Source organism: Lactuca saligna, chromosome 8, assembly GCF_052625555.1.
Source record: "Lactuca saligna cultivar CGN05327 chromosome 8, ASM5262555v1, whole genome shotgun sequence".
Lineage (NCBI taxonomy): Eukaryota > Viridiplantae > Streptophyta > Magnoliopsida > Asterales > Asteraceae > Lactuca > Lactuca saligna.
Genome location: NC_136424.1, coordinates 115,959,223 through 115,979,151, shown reverse-complemented (window position 1 = coordinate 115,979,151; position 19,929 = coordinate 115,959,223). Strand labels below are relative to the sequence as shown.

The following is a 19,929-nucleotide window of genomic DNA, read 5'->3' as shown; positions in this document are numbered from 1 at the left end:
AGCCTCACATAGGGGCAATGTGGATGATCTGAGGCCTAGGCCTCGAGTACGCTGGGCGTACGCGTGTACGCTGGGCGTAACTCGGATCGGCTCGTGACTCAGCCTTTGGATAATACCAAAATCAAATATAAAAATTATATTTTTATTATTTAATAAACTTCAAAAATTCATATCTTCTTCATACGAACTCCGTTTTCGACGTTCTTTATATCCACGCGTAGGTGAGACTATACTCTACAACTTTCGTTCAGATTCCGTCTGCAAATTTTGAAATTATTTTTATTATTTATTTTTAAAAGTTCGCGCTAAGAAAATTTCGTTAGAAATTCATAACTTCATTATCTGACGTCTGTTTTTGTCAGACTTTTTACCGTTGAAAAACCATTGTTGAGACCCTCGATTCTCATTTAGATCATTCCGGTCAAAAGTCGCTCGATCTCCGTTTCGAGTTTTTAGTTGTCCGTTGCTAAACCAAACTTGGAAATTTCATAACTTCCTTATACGAAGTCAGATTTGGGTGTTCTTTTTACGTACGATCACAGTTTAATGATATCTAACATAATAGGTAATTTAATTAGTGATTTTTGGACATTTTATTTTCGAAGTTAATTTCATTATAACAAACGTGCTTACAATACTTGACTTTTTAGGTCGTTACATAGAGTTGAAATATTGGGTTGTCACATCATCCCCCTGTTAGAGGGAATTTGATCCCGAAATTTAAAGTAAGAAAGATACTTGTGAATCAGAGAAAGAGATGTATGTACTTTTGTTTCATCTGATCTTCAGGTTCCCATGTGAATTCAGGTCCTCGCTTGGCGTTCCAGCGAACTTTCACGATGGGTATGCGACTTTGTTTCGTTTGCTTGACCTCTCGGTCCATGATTTCTACCAGTTCTTCCACGAAGTTGAGGCTCTCATTGATCTCGATCTCGTCGAGTGGGATAAAAAGAGTCTCATCGGACAGACACTTTTTCATGTTCGATACATGGAATGTTGGATGTATGTTACTAAGTTCACGTGGTAGATTAAGTTTGTAAGCTACAGGGCGGATTCTGGCGAGAGTTTTGAAAGGCCCTATGTATCTTGGATTTAGCTTTCCATGTTTTCCAAAGCGTATTAAGCCTTTCCACGGTGAGACTTTCAATAGAATGCGGTCTCCTACTTGGAATTCCAAGGGTTTCCTCCTTTGGCCAGCGTAGCTTTTCTGTCGGTCTCTAGAGGCTTTCAGCTGTTCACGAATATGAAAAATCTTCTCTGTCATTTCCCGTAAGATTTTCGGACCAGTGAGAGTGTTTTCAGTATCTCGTCCTTTAGCTAACTGTGTGTCGCCAACTTCAGTCCAGCACAGAGGGGACCTGCACTTACGACCATAAAGGGCTTCAAATGGAGTAGCCTTTATGCTCGTATGATAACTATTGTTGTATGAAAATTCGACAAGGGGTAAATGGATATCCCATGCCTTTCCAAAGTCAATCACACAGGCTCTCAACATATCTTCCAAAGTTTGTATCGTTCTCTCATTTTTCCCGTCTGTTTGTAGATGGTAAGTTGTACTCATGTCTAGTCTAGTCCCTAGGGAACTTTGTAGTGACTGTTAGAACCTTGATGTAAATCTACTATTTCTATCGGAGATAATGGACATTGGAACACCATGTAATCGCACTATTTCCCTTATCTAATTTCTTTTAAGCCTTTCCATCTTGTCAGTCTCCTTGATTGGTAGAAAAGGTGCGGATTTGGTCAATCTGTCGACGATGACCCATATGGTATCAAGTCCACCCGTTGTCTTGGGAAACTTGGTTATGAAATCCATAGTAATCTGTTCCCATTTCCATTCCGGTATCTCCGGTTATTGTAGTAATCCTGAAGGTTTCTGATACTCGACCTTAACCTTAGCACAAGTAAGACATTTACTTATGAAGGTAGCAATTTCTGCTTTCATGTTAGGCCACCAGTACAGTTTCTTAAGATCCAGATACATTTTATCTGAACCTGGGTGAACGGAATACCTCGTGTTGTGTGCCTCTGTCATGACCACGTCTCTGAAGCCGCCATGTCTCGGTGTCCAGATACGGTCCGTGAGATAATAGGCTCCGCCACCCTTGATTTCTAGATTCTTTTTTCATTCCTCTCAGCGATTCACCCGTCACATGTTCAGGTTACAAAGCTTCCATTTGAGCCTCCTTAATTTGTGTGGATAAGCGGGAATGAATAGTCATATTCAGATATTTGACTCTCCGACCAGTGTATTCTTTTTGACCGAGGGAGTCAGCTACTACATTGGCCTTGCCAGGATAATAACGAATTTCGCATTCGTAATCATTGAGTAACTCGACCCATCGTCGTTGTCGCATGCTGAGCTCCTTTTGATCGAAAATGTGTTGAAGGCTCTTGTGGTCGGTGTAAATAGTACTCTTCGTTCCGTACAGGTAGTGTCTCCAGATCTTCAGAGAAAATACCACTGCTCCTAACTCAAGATCGTGTGTTGTATAGTTTACTTCGTGTATCTTAAGCTGACGGGAGGCATAGGCAATAACCTTCCCTCTTTCCATAAGAACACAACCAAGTCCTTGATTTGATGCATCGCAATACACTACGAAGTCTTCTATCCCTTCGGGGAGGGATAGTATCGGTGCAGTGCACAAGGCCTATTTCAGTGTTTGGAACACCTTATCTTGGTTTACTTCCCAGTTAAAGGCAACGCCTTTTTGGGTTAATGTAGTAAGAGGCACTACTAGAAAAAAGGCCTTTTACGACGCTCATTGCGCGTCGTAAAACGCTCAGACGACGCGCAAATGTGCGTCAAGGAAGGCCCTGTCATAACGAGAGACAACTCGCTTTTGCGTGTCGTCTATAGACGACGCGCATTTATAACACACAATGCGTATCATTAAAGCCGTTGTCAAGAAAGGTCATGTCATAAATGAAGATGACACACATTTTTGCGTATCGTAATTTTTATTTTTTATTTTTTTAAAATTATTTATAGATTTACTAATTTTTAAATTAAATTTGCATTTCATGTCTCATAATAGAAAATAAAATACCATATACAAAAAATACAATCCATTACACAATCAATTTCATTCAATAACATCATGTCATAAAATTGTAATACATTGATATTAAGGAGATCTAATTGTACGTTGTTATTAAGAGGTTTTCCCTAACTATATAACCTAATACTACATTGCTATAAAGGGGCACCTTCTTGTTTCAGTAACTCATCATTAAGCTGCCTGAAGAAGCTCTGAAACGTTTCCTAAAACAAAGAATGATTGCTTTATAGTTTAGCCTAACATCATAAAATCATAATTGGTGTGATGAGAACTACATCAGGGATAGCCTGGAAACAACACAAAAATCAATATATCTTTTCAAGTATAGATGAAGAAATTTCATAAGCAAGTGATATGAGATGATACCAGAAGGGATTTGATAATTCCATTGATCATTTCAGTGTCAATTTGTGGTTCATCTTCTCCGGTATTCTCATTTTCTGTCAAAAAAAATGTCAAACAGATAAACATCAAACTGGATACATTTTCAAAAGTTGAATATTGATCATAAATATTCATCATATTTTCTACACTACATGTTGTGTAATCTAATCAATATCGTATTAATATATTTTTAAACTTACCCGACTTGCTAAAATCCAGTATGTGTCTTCTAGTTTCTTCAGTTTTAGCACATCCACATTTTAGGGTTTTTATGTGGAGATAAACACCAGAGGGAAAGCAGGGGTAGAGATTGATGATCATGTCTTAAAAACATTTCCTACCCAAAGGGAAAGCATCTAAAGCCCTATAACTACTTAACATCTCCCATAATCACCCTTCTCTCCTGATTCAATGCAAGTACACTTCATGGTCAGGTTGAGATTGATGATCATGTATTATAGGAAGATCATAATTAACCACCAAATTAACCTGATAAAAAAAGGGGGAAATATAATTATATGACACAAAAGATAAAAGATAAAAGCAGGGGTAGAATTGTAAACCTGTGCTTGATCATACCCACGATCAAGTTCATTAACTGATAAGATCCTAAGATATATAATGAGATTGTCATTTGATGATTTTCACCAAACAGAAAAGAAAAATAAACACTTACATTCTTCATTAAAGCGGTGAATGCATTCTTTGGTAGGCCAAAACCAATTGCTGTCATTTCAGCAACAACATGAGGAAATTGAATTTTGAATTATATCCTGTAACATTTAATAAATTATGATGCAAAGTCTATAATGTATTATATATAATATAAATGATGAAGTTTTATATAAAAAATGATAATAAACAGTAAGATAAATAAAAGCCAACTTAGCATGGAAATAGAAGCAACTTGAGAAGTTCTAATATCAAATACTCAGTCCCTTCATCATCAATTACCAACACCACAGTTTCTGCAGCCTTCTTTGCAAGATTTTGGACCTCCTATATTACAAATAAAAGCCAACTTAGCATGGAACTAGAAGCAACTTTATCAAGATCACTCTGGGAATGTGAATGTCACAACTTATAAGAATATAGTCAAACCTGCTGGAGTGTTGTCTGCCATGCAGACTGAACTTGCGGATGCGTATCTGTTAGCACCTAAAATCAATAAAAAATTTAAATTATAAATTTGATTATATTAACTAATAAAGATGTAAGCTAACATTGTATTTTTGTCCAAAGTACCTCAGTCAACTTTGGGACAATTTTTTGGCTACATGAAAGGAAAGTAGTGTTAATAAGCATATTGTAATATAATTTAAAAGAATATGGGAGAAATTAAATATCACAAAATAAATTGAAAATGTGTTTAGAATGTTTACCTGACCAAGCAATTGCAGAACCAACTGTGAGCTGTCTAAGGGTTTTATAAAACGAATCATATCGGTCTACTATTACAGTCCAACAAGGAAAAAGAAGTCCTTACTCTAAACACCCACTTTTTCTACATACCAACTCCAACTTGAACTTGACAGTGAAAATTCACTCTCAACAAATGTAGAAGCATCACCAACACTTTTCTGAGCCACAACCTTTTATCCATATTCAATATAACCAATAGATATAAAAAAAATTAGATCATGTTTCAGCTCCTGTGAAGTTAACTACACAAGAAAACATAAAAATTACGTTCTTACAATCTGGAAGAATGCTCACAGACCATAACTATTGCTGCAAGAGTAAAATATGATCCTATTTCCTGAATTATAGAAAGGAAAACTACAAAGCACCCATTTAGAAGTGGTGAATTGCTCATAGTCATAGTTTTTAACAGATCAACTATTTTGACCATAATGAGGAGCCAGTGATAGTTTTAAATAATTAGTGGCCTATATCATTTCAACAGAGGTTCTTGCTGAACTATTTTGACCACAACTATTGCTGGTCCCAAGGTTCTTGCTAGATTCATTGATGCTCCTATCAGTGGCCTATATCATTTCAACAATGGGAAAATGTGAACAAAGAGGGTACCCTTTTTTTTTAAACTTCTATCAACATACCCAATTATCATAATATTAAGAAGGTTCACTTTATACGTACACAGCTATAAGAATATTAAGCATGACAGTTGCTCCCACAGCTATTCCCGCCAGCTCGCCAACCTGTGGTGAAATAAAAATCAGGGCTTAGGCTGTGCTGATTTTACATTTGAAGATTTTTTTGCAGTAAGTGATTCTTTCATATTAATTCCTTCTTCTCTGATGATTAATAAATAAATATCTTTAATAAAAATGATCTCTATCTAGACCATTATACCCTTGAATTGTATTCACAAGATTTTACATTATTTTTTTGTTATTGATAAGTATCATAAGATATTAGATTAACAATTAAAACATATTTGACCATCTGCGCCCCTATGTACACCGGCACCTACCACCAGTTTAATTTAACCATAGTTAGTTTTAGAGGATTAATTAATTAATTAATTAATTAATTAGAGGTGTTATTAATTACATGCTTGGATCTTCACTACAAACCGAAAGGGCATTATGGTCACATAAAACTCAGCAATCCACTGCTGATGGTGGGCTGAATTCATAATCCGAGTATGGATAAACTCATTTCCCAAAGCAGGTATTCCTTATCTTCACTACAAAGTAATGTTTTTTGTTCTATCAATAGAGAATTATATGTCCATTAATTTAATCATATAGACTGGATAAACTAATTACCCAAAGATGGTATTCCTTATCTACATATGACAAACAAATCATCCAAAGATGGTATTTTTCCAGATTAATTATTCAATTTTTCGATAAATTCACAATCCGAGTATGGAACATAGCACATTCCAGCATAGTTGTTGCATAATTGAAGGAAAATCAGGATGAATACCAATCTGAACAAACAACCATATGAAATCTAACCTGTTTACTCATCAAAATTGAATTAGTTATGAAACCGACCACATACCTTGGGCCACTACTTGCTTTAACAATCACTGTGATAAAAGAAACATAAAGCCTCAAAAAGTAACAGCATGATAGATGTAATTTAGCATAATACAAAAAGTTCATACCCTGGATAAGATAAACATACAAAAAATTCATCGTACCATAACATATTCTCGAATTTATGCTCAAAATATTAAATGTGATTATGTGTGTGAGGTGCTATGTGCGACTGCTAATAGTGTATCAGAATGGGATCGAGAATCAGAAAAGTAGGGGGAAGGATATCGCACCCAAGAAATCAAACAAGAAAAATTAAAATAAGGGAGAAGGAACAAAGCATACCTGCGATGCTTAGAGAGTAGAAGTGAGGATTGTGGAATGAGGAGGAAATCACCATTGAAACCTACATAGTTTTTCAGTTAGGGTTTAACACAGGAGAAGATGAGAAGATCCAAAATCGAAATCAAAGCTATGAATAGAGGAGAAATTAAAGAAATAGAAGAACGAAAACATTAGGAAGAATGAATAACCAAACCATATCTTAGTCATGCTAGGGTGTGGAAATTTGAGCAGTCTCCAACGAGGTCACATGAGCCCGAGGTCGCCGGAGGAAAATACCCCTAAGGTCGTTGGAGGAGAAGTGAGCAAAGATGTTGTCGGCGAGGTGAGGCGAGATGTCGATCGATTGTTGCATAGGCCAGAGAGCACCAAGTGTTTCCGTTCTTGAAAAAAAAGCCCTAGTCCCTGCGATTTTGTTGAATTTAATAGTACTATCCTTGCTTGTCTTCTTCTTTGCTTCTTAAATAGTAATAACAATCTCTATGAAATCACATGTTGGGTTTTAGGTTAGAGGGAAAGAGAGAGGAAGACGAAGACGCTAGGCTTCTTTCTTGCTAATTGGAAGAGGAGCGGGTTTTAATTTTTCACATGGAATAGGCGGGGTTTTAATTTTTTGGGATTTCATTTCCCCCTTTCAAGAACGCGCGTTTTGAGTAAAACATAAAGCGACATTCACAAAGGACGCACAATTTTAGATAAAGTGCCCTCCGTGTTTTTATTTTTTTTACTTGAGACACTAATCTAAGGGCAAGCAATAACCCGTGACATAAATTCTTAATTTTTTTGAAGAGACGACACTTTTTTAATGTCACTCTCTTTTGCGTAATATAAATCAATGAGTGTCGTGGTTTGCACGTCGTAAAAGGGTCTTTTTCTTGTAGTGAGGTTTCGCAATGATAGAGAAGTTCTTTATGAATCTACGATAGTAGCCAGCTAGACCTAGAAATTGACGAATCTCTATAGGTGTCTTCGGTGCCGACCAGTTCTCAAAGGCCTTAATTTTGGAGGGGTCCACATGCATCTCCTTTTCGCTAACAACGTGGCCCAAAAATTCAACTCTTCGAATCCAAAATTCGCATTTAGAGAACTTAGCATAGAGTTTCTCCGATCCTAGTGTTTCTAAGACTCTTCGTAGGTGTTGACTATGTTCTTCCTTACTTCGGGAGTAGATAAGTATATCATCGATGAAGATGATGACGAAATGATCCAAGTAAGGACAGCACACTCTATTCATTATGTCCATGAATACCACTGGTGCGTTGGTTAATCCGAACGGCATCTCTACAAATTCGTAGTGTCCATAATAGGTTCGGAAGGCTGTCTTGGGAATATCTTCCTCTAGCACTCGTAATTGGTGATATCCGGATCGTAGATCTATCTTCAAGAAGTAGTTCGCTCCTTGAAGTTGATCAAATATGTCGTCAATGTGGGGCAGAGGGTAACGATTTTTGACAGTAAGTTTGTTCAGCTCTCTGTAGTCGATGCACATACGGAACGATCAGTCTTTCTTCTTTACAAACAAGATCGGTGCTCCCCAAGGTGAGAAGCTTGGTCTAATGAATCCTTTTTGGTGGAGTTCGTTAAGCTGATTGGAAAGTTCTTGCATCTCTGTTGGTGCCAGATGATAAGGCGATTTTGCTACTGGGGTAGCCCCCGGAACTAAGTCGATTCTGAACTCGACTTGGCGTTGTGGTGGTAATCCTGGTAGTTCTTCTGGAAAGATATCGGGGAAATCGCGTACTTATGGAATGCTCTTAATATCCTTTACTTCCCGACTCGTATCAACGATGTGTGCAAGGAATGCATGATAATCCTTCCGCAAACAATTTCGAGTTAGGATGCACGAAATGATGCGAAGGTTTGTACTTGATTTGTCGCTGTAAATCACTAATGTTTCATCGTTAGGGAGATTAAGACGAACTGCTTTTTCAAAGCACATGATGTCGGCGCGAAGAAGACTTAACCAATCCATGCCAACTATAACGTCGAAACTTTTAATTTGGACCGAATGAGGTTGATTGGGAAAGAGTGACCGTCTAAAGTTAATGTACAACTCATGTATATGAAGTTAGTGTTTTCCGTTTTTCCATTTGCCATTTCTACAGTGAATGATTCTTCTAACATGGTAGGTTTATGTTTAAGTGAGTGAATAAAGTTTTGGCTCACGAAGCTTCTCACTGCTCCATTATCGAATAGTATGCATGCATATGAATTATCGAGAAGTAACGTAGCAGCAACTACTGTTGGATCAGCTACGGCTTCATCGTGACCAATAGCCAAAACTCGTCCCACTCCGCCGGTATTCGCTGCCTTCGGGCAGTTTCTTTTGTAGTGGCCCACCTCGCCAGAACCGTAGCAAGCTTGGCCTACACCATCATTGGGAACTTGAGTGATCGACTTTACGGGGGTCTTACAGAACCGGAAAGTGTGTCCCTTTCTGTTGCAGTTGGAGCACTGCATTTCCCGACAAGGTCCATTGTGGTGGTAATTGCATTTGGTGCACTTTGGAAGGTTGCCCACATAAGGCTTTGTTGGGTAGAGATTTGTAGGAACGGTAGTATGTACAGTAGCAACATTCACTGTAACTAGTTGTTGTTTCTTTGAGGATTCTTGGGAAGATCCTACCTTTCCTTTATTCCATACTCTCTTCTTGTTATTGTTGTTGTTGTTTCCTTTTTGTGGTTCTAGTGCAGAAATTGTTGAGTTCTGATGATTTCCGTGATCAATAAGCGATTGTGCCAGCTCTTTGGCACTTTCAAAAGTGTCAGGTTTTGAAGCTAACACGCTTGACTGAATTTGGGGCGACAAACGCAAATGTATCTCTCTATTTTATTGCTCTCAAGAGCAATCATATATGGGCAAACGATTGCCAGATCGCAGAATCTGTTGGTATAAGTTAATATGTCGGTACCAATCATTCCAAGAGTCTAGAGTTCGTGCTCGAGTTTTTGAATCTCTCCTCGTGGACAGTACTCCCTTATCAACATGATTTTTAAGCTCTCCCAGCTTATTGAATTCCCCACTATCAGAGTAAGTACCTTAATGTGGCCGTTCCACCAAGTTAAAGCTCTATCAGTAAGTGTGTAAGTTGCAAACTTGACTTTGCTGTGCTACGGACATGAGCAGATTTCAAAGGTTGATTCCGTCCTTTCAATCCACTGCCTTAAAATCATCACACCACCAGTTCCATTAAACATCTGGGGTTTAGCAGTCGTAAAGTCTTTATAGGTACACTCTTGGGGTTTCCCATGACTATCTCCATGGTTGGAAGGATGTATGCCAATTCATGAACCAGTAGTAACAAGGGTATTGATCTGTGACATGGCAGCCGCCACAACTGCGGTGACTACTGCTTGGAACATGAAAACATCAAATTAAGGAGGTGGAGGTGGTGGTGGTATCGGTGCTTCCCCACAGTTGTTTCGTCTTGGATTTCTACGCGGAGGCATCCTTCAACTATAGATTGAAAAGACACGGTTAAGAATTCCATAGTATAGAAAATGAATGTGTCTCATGAACTAAATTGCTATAGTTCAACAACAGATGATAGCATGAGTCTCAAAGATAGAAGGATGAAAGTTATTCGTAAATCCGAATATATGAATCAAGTGTATGGTTTTTCCATAATATTTTAAAGATTGAATGAAATACTCAACGTAGTAATAATAGCGTGCCAATTATATTAATATAATAGATGATACAACGATCATGAAAATTTGACCCCTAAAAGGGTCTCCGGTTACAAGGTTTAAGAAAATAAAAACTTTTAGCCAAGGTCCTAACTTATAACAAGATTTGGGTTTTTCGCAAGTACTACTTGCGATGTGTGTTGCGCTTGGAGCTTGACTCCACATCCGATTTCTTTGATTCCATAAGACGCCTATCGAAGGCGGCTTGCTGTACCCTCAACTCTGCGAGGGATGCAATCATTTGTGCTTGGAATGCGTCGGTGCGGAGATGGTTGTCATCCTGCAACATATCCAGACGACGGATGTCGGCTGTATGAACTTGTACTTCAACGTTGACTTCGCAGATTCGGTTTGCTTGGACCCCCGATTGATAGCACTGGTTAGCCAGTTTACCTACCATGACTGGAAGTGCTCGGTCGGCTGAACCTCCGTCCCTGATGTCGTAGAAGTTCCGACAAATACCGTAGGGAGAGCGTATCCCTTGTTGTTGGCTCCAATGGTGGAGGTGACTTCCCCAAACGGGAGTCGGTCCCTGGAAGTTCCTCCTAATGGCTGGAGGGTCGACTACTTCTGGTTCTGAGTTTGTACCAGAGTCATCCCCTTCTTCCAACTCGATAGGTTCTTCATCCTCTTCAGGATCCTCCTCTACCCATCCTCCATTGCCCTGGTTTGGGTAGTAAGGATCCCAGTGTGGGTGAAATCCAGTCATTTGACTATACGAGAATAGGGTTATAAGATTTGAACAAAACTTGAAAACATGTAACAATAGACAAGTCGATTAAACTATTGTATGCACCAAATACTCCTATAGTATATAAATTTGTATGTTTGATACTAGTGTCTATTTTGGTAAGTTTTGACTTGTTGCTCACTACGATCATTCCTCGACATATGTTAGTCCAATCTCGGATAAATATAGTTGATCAGGCTATATTCGTCCCAAATTTGATTACATATATAGAGAACTAATCGTAGTGTCCAACTCATCATAATACTTTTTGTATAGTTCTAACCAAGAAAATATATCATTGTATGCATGGATTTTGTATTTTATGACCCACAATAATCTATTTAAATGAAAAAAAGTTTTGAGTGTAAAAACATTTTGTTAGAGACTTTGAGTCCCTAAGCATTTATAGTTGGTATATCTTATGAGGTTCGATATACTTATTTCACTATAAACATTGCTCTGATACCAATCTATCACACCCCCAAACCGGAACGGCGGAAACATTCGGGGGCGGATGACTTCATGTGGTAACGTAACAAATGAATACATAGTAAAGAAAGCAATACAACCATCATATATATAATTGAAAGCTTACATTGTTAAGAGGTACATGTTCAAAACCAATTACAATATGATGCCAAAAATATGAATTTAAACTGGCGCCACAGCGTTCCTTCTTCAAGAAGCTGTTTGGTACCTGCAATCACTGAGTCCCTGGGACATACAAGTAGTTTTGAAAGAGTAGATCAGCATTTAAGCTGGTTAGTTTCATAAGTATTAAATGATAATGTTTGTATGAACTAAAATGAAATGGTTTTTTTTTTGTTTGTTAGTTTCTAGAAAATCCCATATTTCCTACTGGTATAAATGTAGCCTTATATCAAGACCAATGTTTGTTTCTAGAAAGTTGATGTTATCCTATCTGTGAGTAGTGGTTTAGAAGTTCCAAACTTGTATCACAATTAGGTTTTTCATGCCTAAAGTAGTTAATTTATGTAGGTATAAAACCTCCAATACGTCTGAAAAACACCGTAAATCAATGTGTTTTTAATACTCCATGTGAGTTTTATAACCATGTTATTGACTAGAAATGCCTATACACAACGTTCTTCAGGCGTTGGAATGTTCTGACGTTTGTCACCCCAAATGGTGTACTGTAGCTAACAGTCAGGGCGCGGGGTTGTCAATACCGTATAGATGTATACACAAACACCATGATCCCACTCCAAGTGATTCTGATATATAATACAGGACTTGAAATGTGTACTCGAGCGTACGTGAAGTTTAATATCTCACAAAACTTAGTATAAAACATATTTACGTGTGAAAATGTTCGTTTGTTCTTGTATATGAAAGTAACTTCTTGAAATAGTATTTCCAGTATGTAAAAGTTCGTAGTGTTCTCGTAAAACTATACCTATTATAGTTTTCTAAAAGTGAGTTTCGTTTGTATAGTAATACCTAGTAAAATGCTCACTTGTTATGAAAAGTATAATTTTTGTAGTGCCAAAACGGACACATATTCATACAGTATAAGCAGAGTGTTTCATTTACATAAATACATAAATCATTTCTTATTTCAAAAGATAAGATGGTATCGTGGTATATTTTGGATACGAAAGTTTCCCTATAATAGTTATAAATCACATATGATTCCATTGACAAAAAACGTATAATGAAACTTTATATAACACACGATAATAATCGAGTGTTTTACTTGTATACCCCCCCTTAAAAGCATATAAAAGTATTTATAAAACATTTAAAAGTGTGGATTATAGGGGTATGAACTCAATTGAAAGATCGAAGAAGGCGAGATGAAAACCGAGCAGAATTTCGACTCGAGAAATGGGATTTTCTCGGGAATCTCGGGAGCACAAACAACCTTCGGGACTTGAGCAAGGAAACCGAGACTCCATGATAGCACATACATGGAAAACGAGGCAAAAACGCAAGAAACATGAGAGGAATTGGCCCTTTTCTTCGGAACCCTCGCATCCCTTTTATAGGGATGAGAACCGCCTCGGTACGCTGGGCGTACGCGAGTATGGTGGGCGTACTCGTGCGTCATGCGTGATCGCATCCTCGACTTCCTCGGACTTTGGATGGGACGGGGCATAGCCTCACATAGGGGCGACGTGGACGATCCGAGGCCTAGGCCTCGAGTACGCTGGGCGTAACTCGGATCGGCCCGTGACTCAACCTTCGGATAATACCGAAATCAAATATAAAAATTATATTTTTATTATTTAATAAACTTCAAAAATTCATATCTTCTTCATACGAACTCCGTTTTCGACGTTCTTTATATCCACGCGTAAGTGAGACTATACTCTACAACTTTTGTTTAGATTTTATCTGCAAATTTTGAAATTATTTTTATTATTTGTTTCTAAAAGTTGGCGGTAAGAAAATTTCGTTAGAAAAAATTCATAACTTCATTATCTGACGTCTGTTTTTGTCAGACTTTTTACCGTTGAAAAACCATTGTCAAGACCTTCGATTCTCATTTAGGTCATTCCGGTCAAAAGTCACTCGATCTCCGTTTTGAGTTTTTAGCTGTCTGTTGCTAAGCCAAACTTGGAAAATTCATAACTTCCTTATACGAAGTCAGATTTGGGCGTTCTTTTTACGTACGATCACGATTTAATGATATCTAACATAATAGGTAATTTAATTAGTGATTTTTGGACATTTTTTTCGAAGTTAATTTCATTATAGCAAACATGGTTACAATACTTGACTTTTTAGGTCGTTACATAGAGTTGAAATATCGGGTTGTCACAGTGATACCTTATAGGAACCGCCTTTGAGATCTTGAACAGGTGATCTGTTAGTGTTCTTGATAGGTCTCGATCATTAGTTCTTGAAGGGAGTTACTTGAAGCATCCGCAAGATTAATCGATCGATGGATCTATCGTGAGATGCGAGAATGACAACACGAAGACTGTTTGAAAACAGACATTTAATAACTTTAAGGCGCTTCTTATTAATATCAGTGTAATTAATTTTTAATTAAGTGCTATTAAATCTGTTGATTTTATAGTGACACATAAATATGCCACTAAAAACATACTATAGTGGAATACAAAAGATATGCCATTAGAAATGTATGTCACTAAATGTCATTTTGTTTGTAGTATGTGGATGATAAGAAGTGCTGAAACGTAGCCTCGTGCCCAATTCGTCGTGAAACTTCTACCATAATCGGGAAGTGAACCGAACATCTTGGTATGACACAATGGAGACCAAAAACCCATGACGAGAAACAATTTCCTGGACATAAACATTGGCCAATGTTTCGGTCGAAGAGCTCTCCTAGATGGCCAAAAAGTGGGGACTCTTTGTCAATCCATCCACGATGAACCATATAGCATCAAAACCCTTGGCAGTCTTCGACAACTTGGTGCTTAAATCCATGGTGAACTGTTCTCACATCCACATGGGAACCTCCAAAGGCTGCAACTTGCCATGCGGCCTCTGATGCTTGGCCTTGACCATCCTACATGTTAAGAACCTCTCAACGTACTAGGCTATCTCCATCTTCATACACAGCCACTAGTGTCACACCCCAAAACCAGGAACGGCGGAAACGTTCTGGGGCGGAGGATGTCATGTATAATATCAACAACAATGTAAAGTAGTAAACAAGCAACAACATCATCCATTGCATTAATAATATAATTATTATACAAATATGTTCTGTCAAATTTTGATAAACACTAAAGCATAAATCAAAATGAAAGATAAGTCTCGAACAAGCTCCATCTTCCTTTCTCCTTGCATCGGTACCTATCTATGATGACCTGAGGATACAAGTAATTTTGAAAGCGAGTATCAGCTTTGAAGCTGGTGAGATCATAAGTATTTAGTGTCTTAATTTTTATGTAAGAATTTGTATGTGAACTGTAAGTATGAAAATGTTTGTAAGACAACTGTAAACGTTTGAAAAACCTTAGAAATCCATATGATTCCTTCTAGTATATGAAGGTGTCTTCTACCAAGACCTAACTGTTCTGTGTGTGTGTGTGTGTCTCTTGTAAGAGGATGCATTTTCCGAAGTATAACTATCATTATCCAAAAATATAGTTTGTACATTTATGTTTAAGTGAGGTTATCACTAAAAATATGTAATGGAAAAATCTATGCAGTACTATGGTGTAGTGCAGACTACAACCGTACCTATTACCTTAAATCTAGGGTAATACTTCCAAGTACTGTAGTATTTAATATAAATAACTACATCGGTACTCAACTGCCTTATTTGAGGGATAAGGTATAATGTGATGTCTAGATACCAGACTATACACTCCCCTATCAAAGGGATTTTGGGACCTACCCACGACCCCTGCCTGAATGCAAGCCGTGAGCATCCACATTACCGAATGATCATGTATACTCAATATAACTATCACAATTGCGGTGTGATTCATCAGTATAGTTATATCCTGAACTGGTTCCGTGCTATAGCCCCTAGTGACGTCTATTCTACGTATATGTAAGTGTACTCATGTAAGTGTGATCATGTAATTGTACTCAAGTAAGAGCAATCATGTAATAGTACAGTAGTGTACTGTAATGTTCTACGTGTGCTAGCTGTAATGTGTGTTCTCTCTATCTAGCAAGTATAGTAATGTAATCATTCTAGTATAGCTGTATATGTTCTCGTCCTAGTATAGTTGTATATGTAATGTACTAAAAAGTTCTAGAAAGTATTGACTCATGAATGAACTGACTCATTGTATGATATCGCGTTCTAGTAATGGTTCTATCATCTTCCTGAACTACCCATATGGTAGCTTTCTAGTAATCTAAGTGGTACGTATGGACATGGATGTATACCCTTGCTACCCAAGGGCATATGTTGAACTGGAAGGACCTTTTATGACTATATATGTACAAATGATATATAACTAATATTTAAACGACCTTCGGACGAATACCCAATATCCCACCAGACCACATCTCAAGGCGCGAAATGGAAATAGGGTGGATAGCCTTCCTAAGTCTTTTAAACAATTCTTATATAACTATACATATAGAGGCATGCAATTTATAATATAAAAGCATAAATAAGTTTTGTAAGACATTTGAAATATAAGTATTATTTTAAGAAAAGATCGACTTGATGTCAATCTATAAAACAATTTGAAGGCATAAGTTTAATAAAACAGTTTAAGTATAAGGAAACATTTGTTTGAAACACAGTTGTAAATAAGTTTGAAATGAAATGTACGGAGTAAGCTGTACAGTGTAAAAAGGAGTTTAAAACATATAAAATGTTTATAAAAAGTCATTTGAAGGAAACTGTTTGGTAAAACGGCTAATGAGTAGCCAAATCATTGGAACGTTGTATATTAATCACATGTGATTGATGTAATAAGTAATATAGTCCTACTTACTAATCACATGTGATTGACATAATAAGTAGCATGATTCTACTTGTATCCCCCCCCCATAAAACATTTAAAAATAGTTTAAAACATTAGTTAAGGGGTATGAACTCACCTGTAGTTGGTGATTGGAATGAACTGAACGGTATAGGATGGCTAGGTGTCAAGCGAGGACTTGTGAACACACTACGATCGTTTTGGTATAAAAACCCGAAGATCCATCAGAGAGAAAATGGCTTTTCTCTAGTTGGAAATGTGAATAATGAATAAATTTGGTTCAGAAAACTATTTATAGTCCTGAAATATTTTGGCCGAAAATATTTCTATTCTCGGAATGGATTCTACTGATCTAGGGTAATGGAGAAATGAGAAATGAGACTTATAAGCCTCCTCCAATAGTATCTGCCTGATCCAACCAGAACTGGAACCCAAACCCGACCTCACCGGTTCAACAACCCCCGACTATCGGTGATAAACCGATCAGTCTCATCTCTAATCCACTGTAACATCCCGTTTAGTAGATAAATAAATAGATAAAGATTAATAGATGAATAGTAGTCCTAAAGCCTATAATATTTAGCGGGGTGTTTGGGGAGCCAAATGATGTAAATTGGTTTTTGGGGGGTTAAAGTGTAATTTCGGGATTGTTTTAGTAAAGATTTTTAGAAGTCAGGGGGTGTTTGGTAAGTATTGGACTTATTATGAAAGGATTTTGAAGACTAAGGGTTGTTGGGTAAATTAAGGATTGGAGTTGTAATGGATTTCAGAAGTCATGGTGGAAAGGGTAAATTATCGATCCATTTTGAAAGAAAAGGGGGGAAGGAGGGACCAATTGTGTTATTATAGGATAAAGTTTCATGGGGCTCTGGGTATATAACCCATCACCTCGGTAACCCTAACCCTAGAAGATGTAGTCGCCACCCTTATGCCTCCTTCCCTCTAGCCGCCGCCACAACCCCTTCATACTCATTTTTCGACTAAAAAAGACCACCGACGATGCTCTCTACGACCGGAGATAACAAAGATCGGCAGGACTGAGAGTCATGGCCACTGTGTTTGCCTTTCTGGTAGTGGAGCAACCACCATTTCCTCCACCGCAACCACCACAACTACCGACGAGGACGAGCGGTTGCTATTCCAGTGCTGATTCAGTCGTGGGAATTAGAAGATCGGCGATTCAGGGAGCTATTGTAGTTTGTGGTTGGATCTCTCTCTCTCTCTCTCTCTCTCTCTCTCTCTCTTTCTCTCTTCTCCATTTCTTGTTACCGATGTGCCGTCTTGCTGAGACGAAATCCTCTTCTACCGCTGCTAATGTCGATCCTAGCGCTGCTGTTGCTGGCTTTTTCGTGCACTGTCATTGCCGCTCACCACAGGTGGGTGTTGGGTTTGCTTTTCAAGCAAATACGAGTATGTATGTCTCTACTGCTACTATGCATACCATGTGTCTGCTTTATTTGGCCGGACACCAAAAGAGAGCTATCACCACCACCGTGAGGTGGTAACTTGCACCTCTGACCACCGTCTTCCACCACAAAGGTTGTTGAGTGTGTGTATTATATTGTCTGTGTGTATGTTTATTTTGGAACATTATGTTGTATAATTATAGTTTGGCCGAAATAATCAAGGAAATCGCCACCACCACCATCGTGAGGTGGTGGATGCCGCCTTCTGCCTCCACCAACTGCTATGTTGGGTAGAGATGTGCATTTGAGTGTGAATGGATTTCTATTTGAGTTATGCTTTAACATGTTTGGGATCTAGAATCATAACCACCACCACCACGAGGTGGTGGCTGCCGCCGTGAGCCGCCATTTATCACCACTACTCGAGGTGGTAGTGGGTGGTATCTGACCTAATGAAACCCTAGTTGACCTAATGAAACCCTAATTGATCTAAGGAATTAGCTTTTAGGCCTAATTGGCATATTTTGGGTTAGAAACCCTAATTAGGGTTTAGAAAACCCTAATCTTGGTGATTTTAATTTGGAATTGCCAAGACCCACATTTTGGACGACCGGATTGGAATTAAGAATTATGCTCGACCACACCGTATGATTGACCTAGTAGATCGATGGACTTAATGGATTAAGTCCTTAATTAGTTAAGTGTTCCTAATTAACCCTAATCGCCATTTCATGTGAAAACCCTAGTTGTGTTGGATTTTGAGTCAGGCCTTTCTGTTGGGCCTAGATGTTTGGACTCTTAATGGGCCAACTATTAACAAGTATATGGACTATAACATTTGTATTAGGCTTAAGGATAACGCCCATTGGAAAGGTTTGGGCCTAAAAATTGGGCCATAGATGGGCTATAAATTGGCCTTGATGATTATGAGATGTTGGACCATTGGAATGTCAAATGTTTGGACTGTGATAAATGGTTGGGCCTTAGGGTAAGACCATGTTGAGGTTTGGGTCTTCATTCTAATGGTTTCGTCTAACTACCGGTGGGTTGGCTTGACCAATAGCCCTACTATAGTTTCCTTATTCTGACTGCCCTTCATTCAACATAGGCTATTCAACAGGCACCGAAAATTCCTCTTGGTTCTATTCAAGTAAACGCCTTGTTTCCTCCATTTGGCGATCCAACATCATCTTCATTGTCACAACTAGCCTTTTTTACTAAAGAAATTTCATTCTCAAGTAAGCAAGGACTATTGTGAGACATGTGCTAGCACACCTAAGTGTACAATATGAGTTCCTAAGGAGCCATGAAGTATTAGTATGTGGAATCTCTCCAAGTATAGTGAATCTCCCCCAAATCTATCCTAGTAGGTGAAATCTCTCCCAAATCTCTCCAAGTGGGTGAAATCTCTCCTAAATCTCTACAAGTATAGTGAATCTCTCCCAAATCTCTCCAAGTATGTGAAATCTCTCCCAAATCTCTCTAAGTATGAGAAATCTCTCCCAAATCTCTCCACGTATCTCAAATCTCTCTCAAATCTCCCTAAGTACCTTCCTCAGTCGAAAACAACTCAAAACCGGGAGAGGAAACCCCAACAGGAACCCTCTTGCTCCTGAACCTCTTGCTCCTGAACCCTCTTGGTCCGGAACCCTCTTAGTCTGGAATACCTTCTTAGGAGCCAAGAGGAATTTCACTTCGGAACCGATGTGCTTCGGACCCTCTGACGGACTAGAGAGAAGCCTCTCATCCGGAAACCCTTGAATCCACTCCTAAAATTAGAAGCAACTCTGGACATTCTCTCATCGCTTCGGAACCTCGGTTCGGACCGACCAATTTCGCATCGGGCTCTGGAATAGAAGAATGCTTCGGACCTCGCCCAATGCCTCCGGATCTCGCCTGATGACCCCGGAACTTCTCCTAAACACTTCGGAACCTCGCAAGATTAACCCTCCCCTGCGGAAATTGTAATGTA

At 38.4% G+C, this 19,929-nt stretch overlaps 1 long non-coding RNA gene across 1 annotated transcript; it reads right to left on the bottom strand.

The window, feature by feature from the left end:
- Positions 1-3,142: 3,142 nt before the first annotated feature.
- LOC145008625 (uncharacterized) lies at positions 3,143-3,819 on the bottom strand. The gene is made up of 3 exons (XR_013663570.1): positions 3,647-3,819; positions 3,429-3,502; positions 3,143-3,349 (listed from the first exon to the last, which is right to left on the bottom strand). It is a non-coding gene; the product is annotated as an uncharacterized LOC145008625 (long non-coding RNA).
- Positions 3,820-19,929: the final 16,110 nt, after the last annotated feature.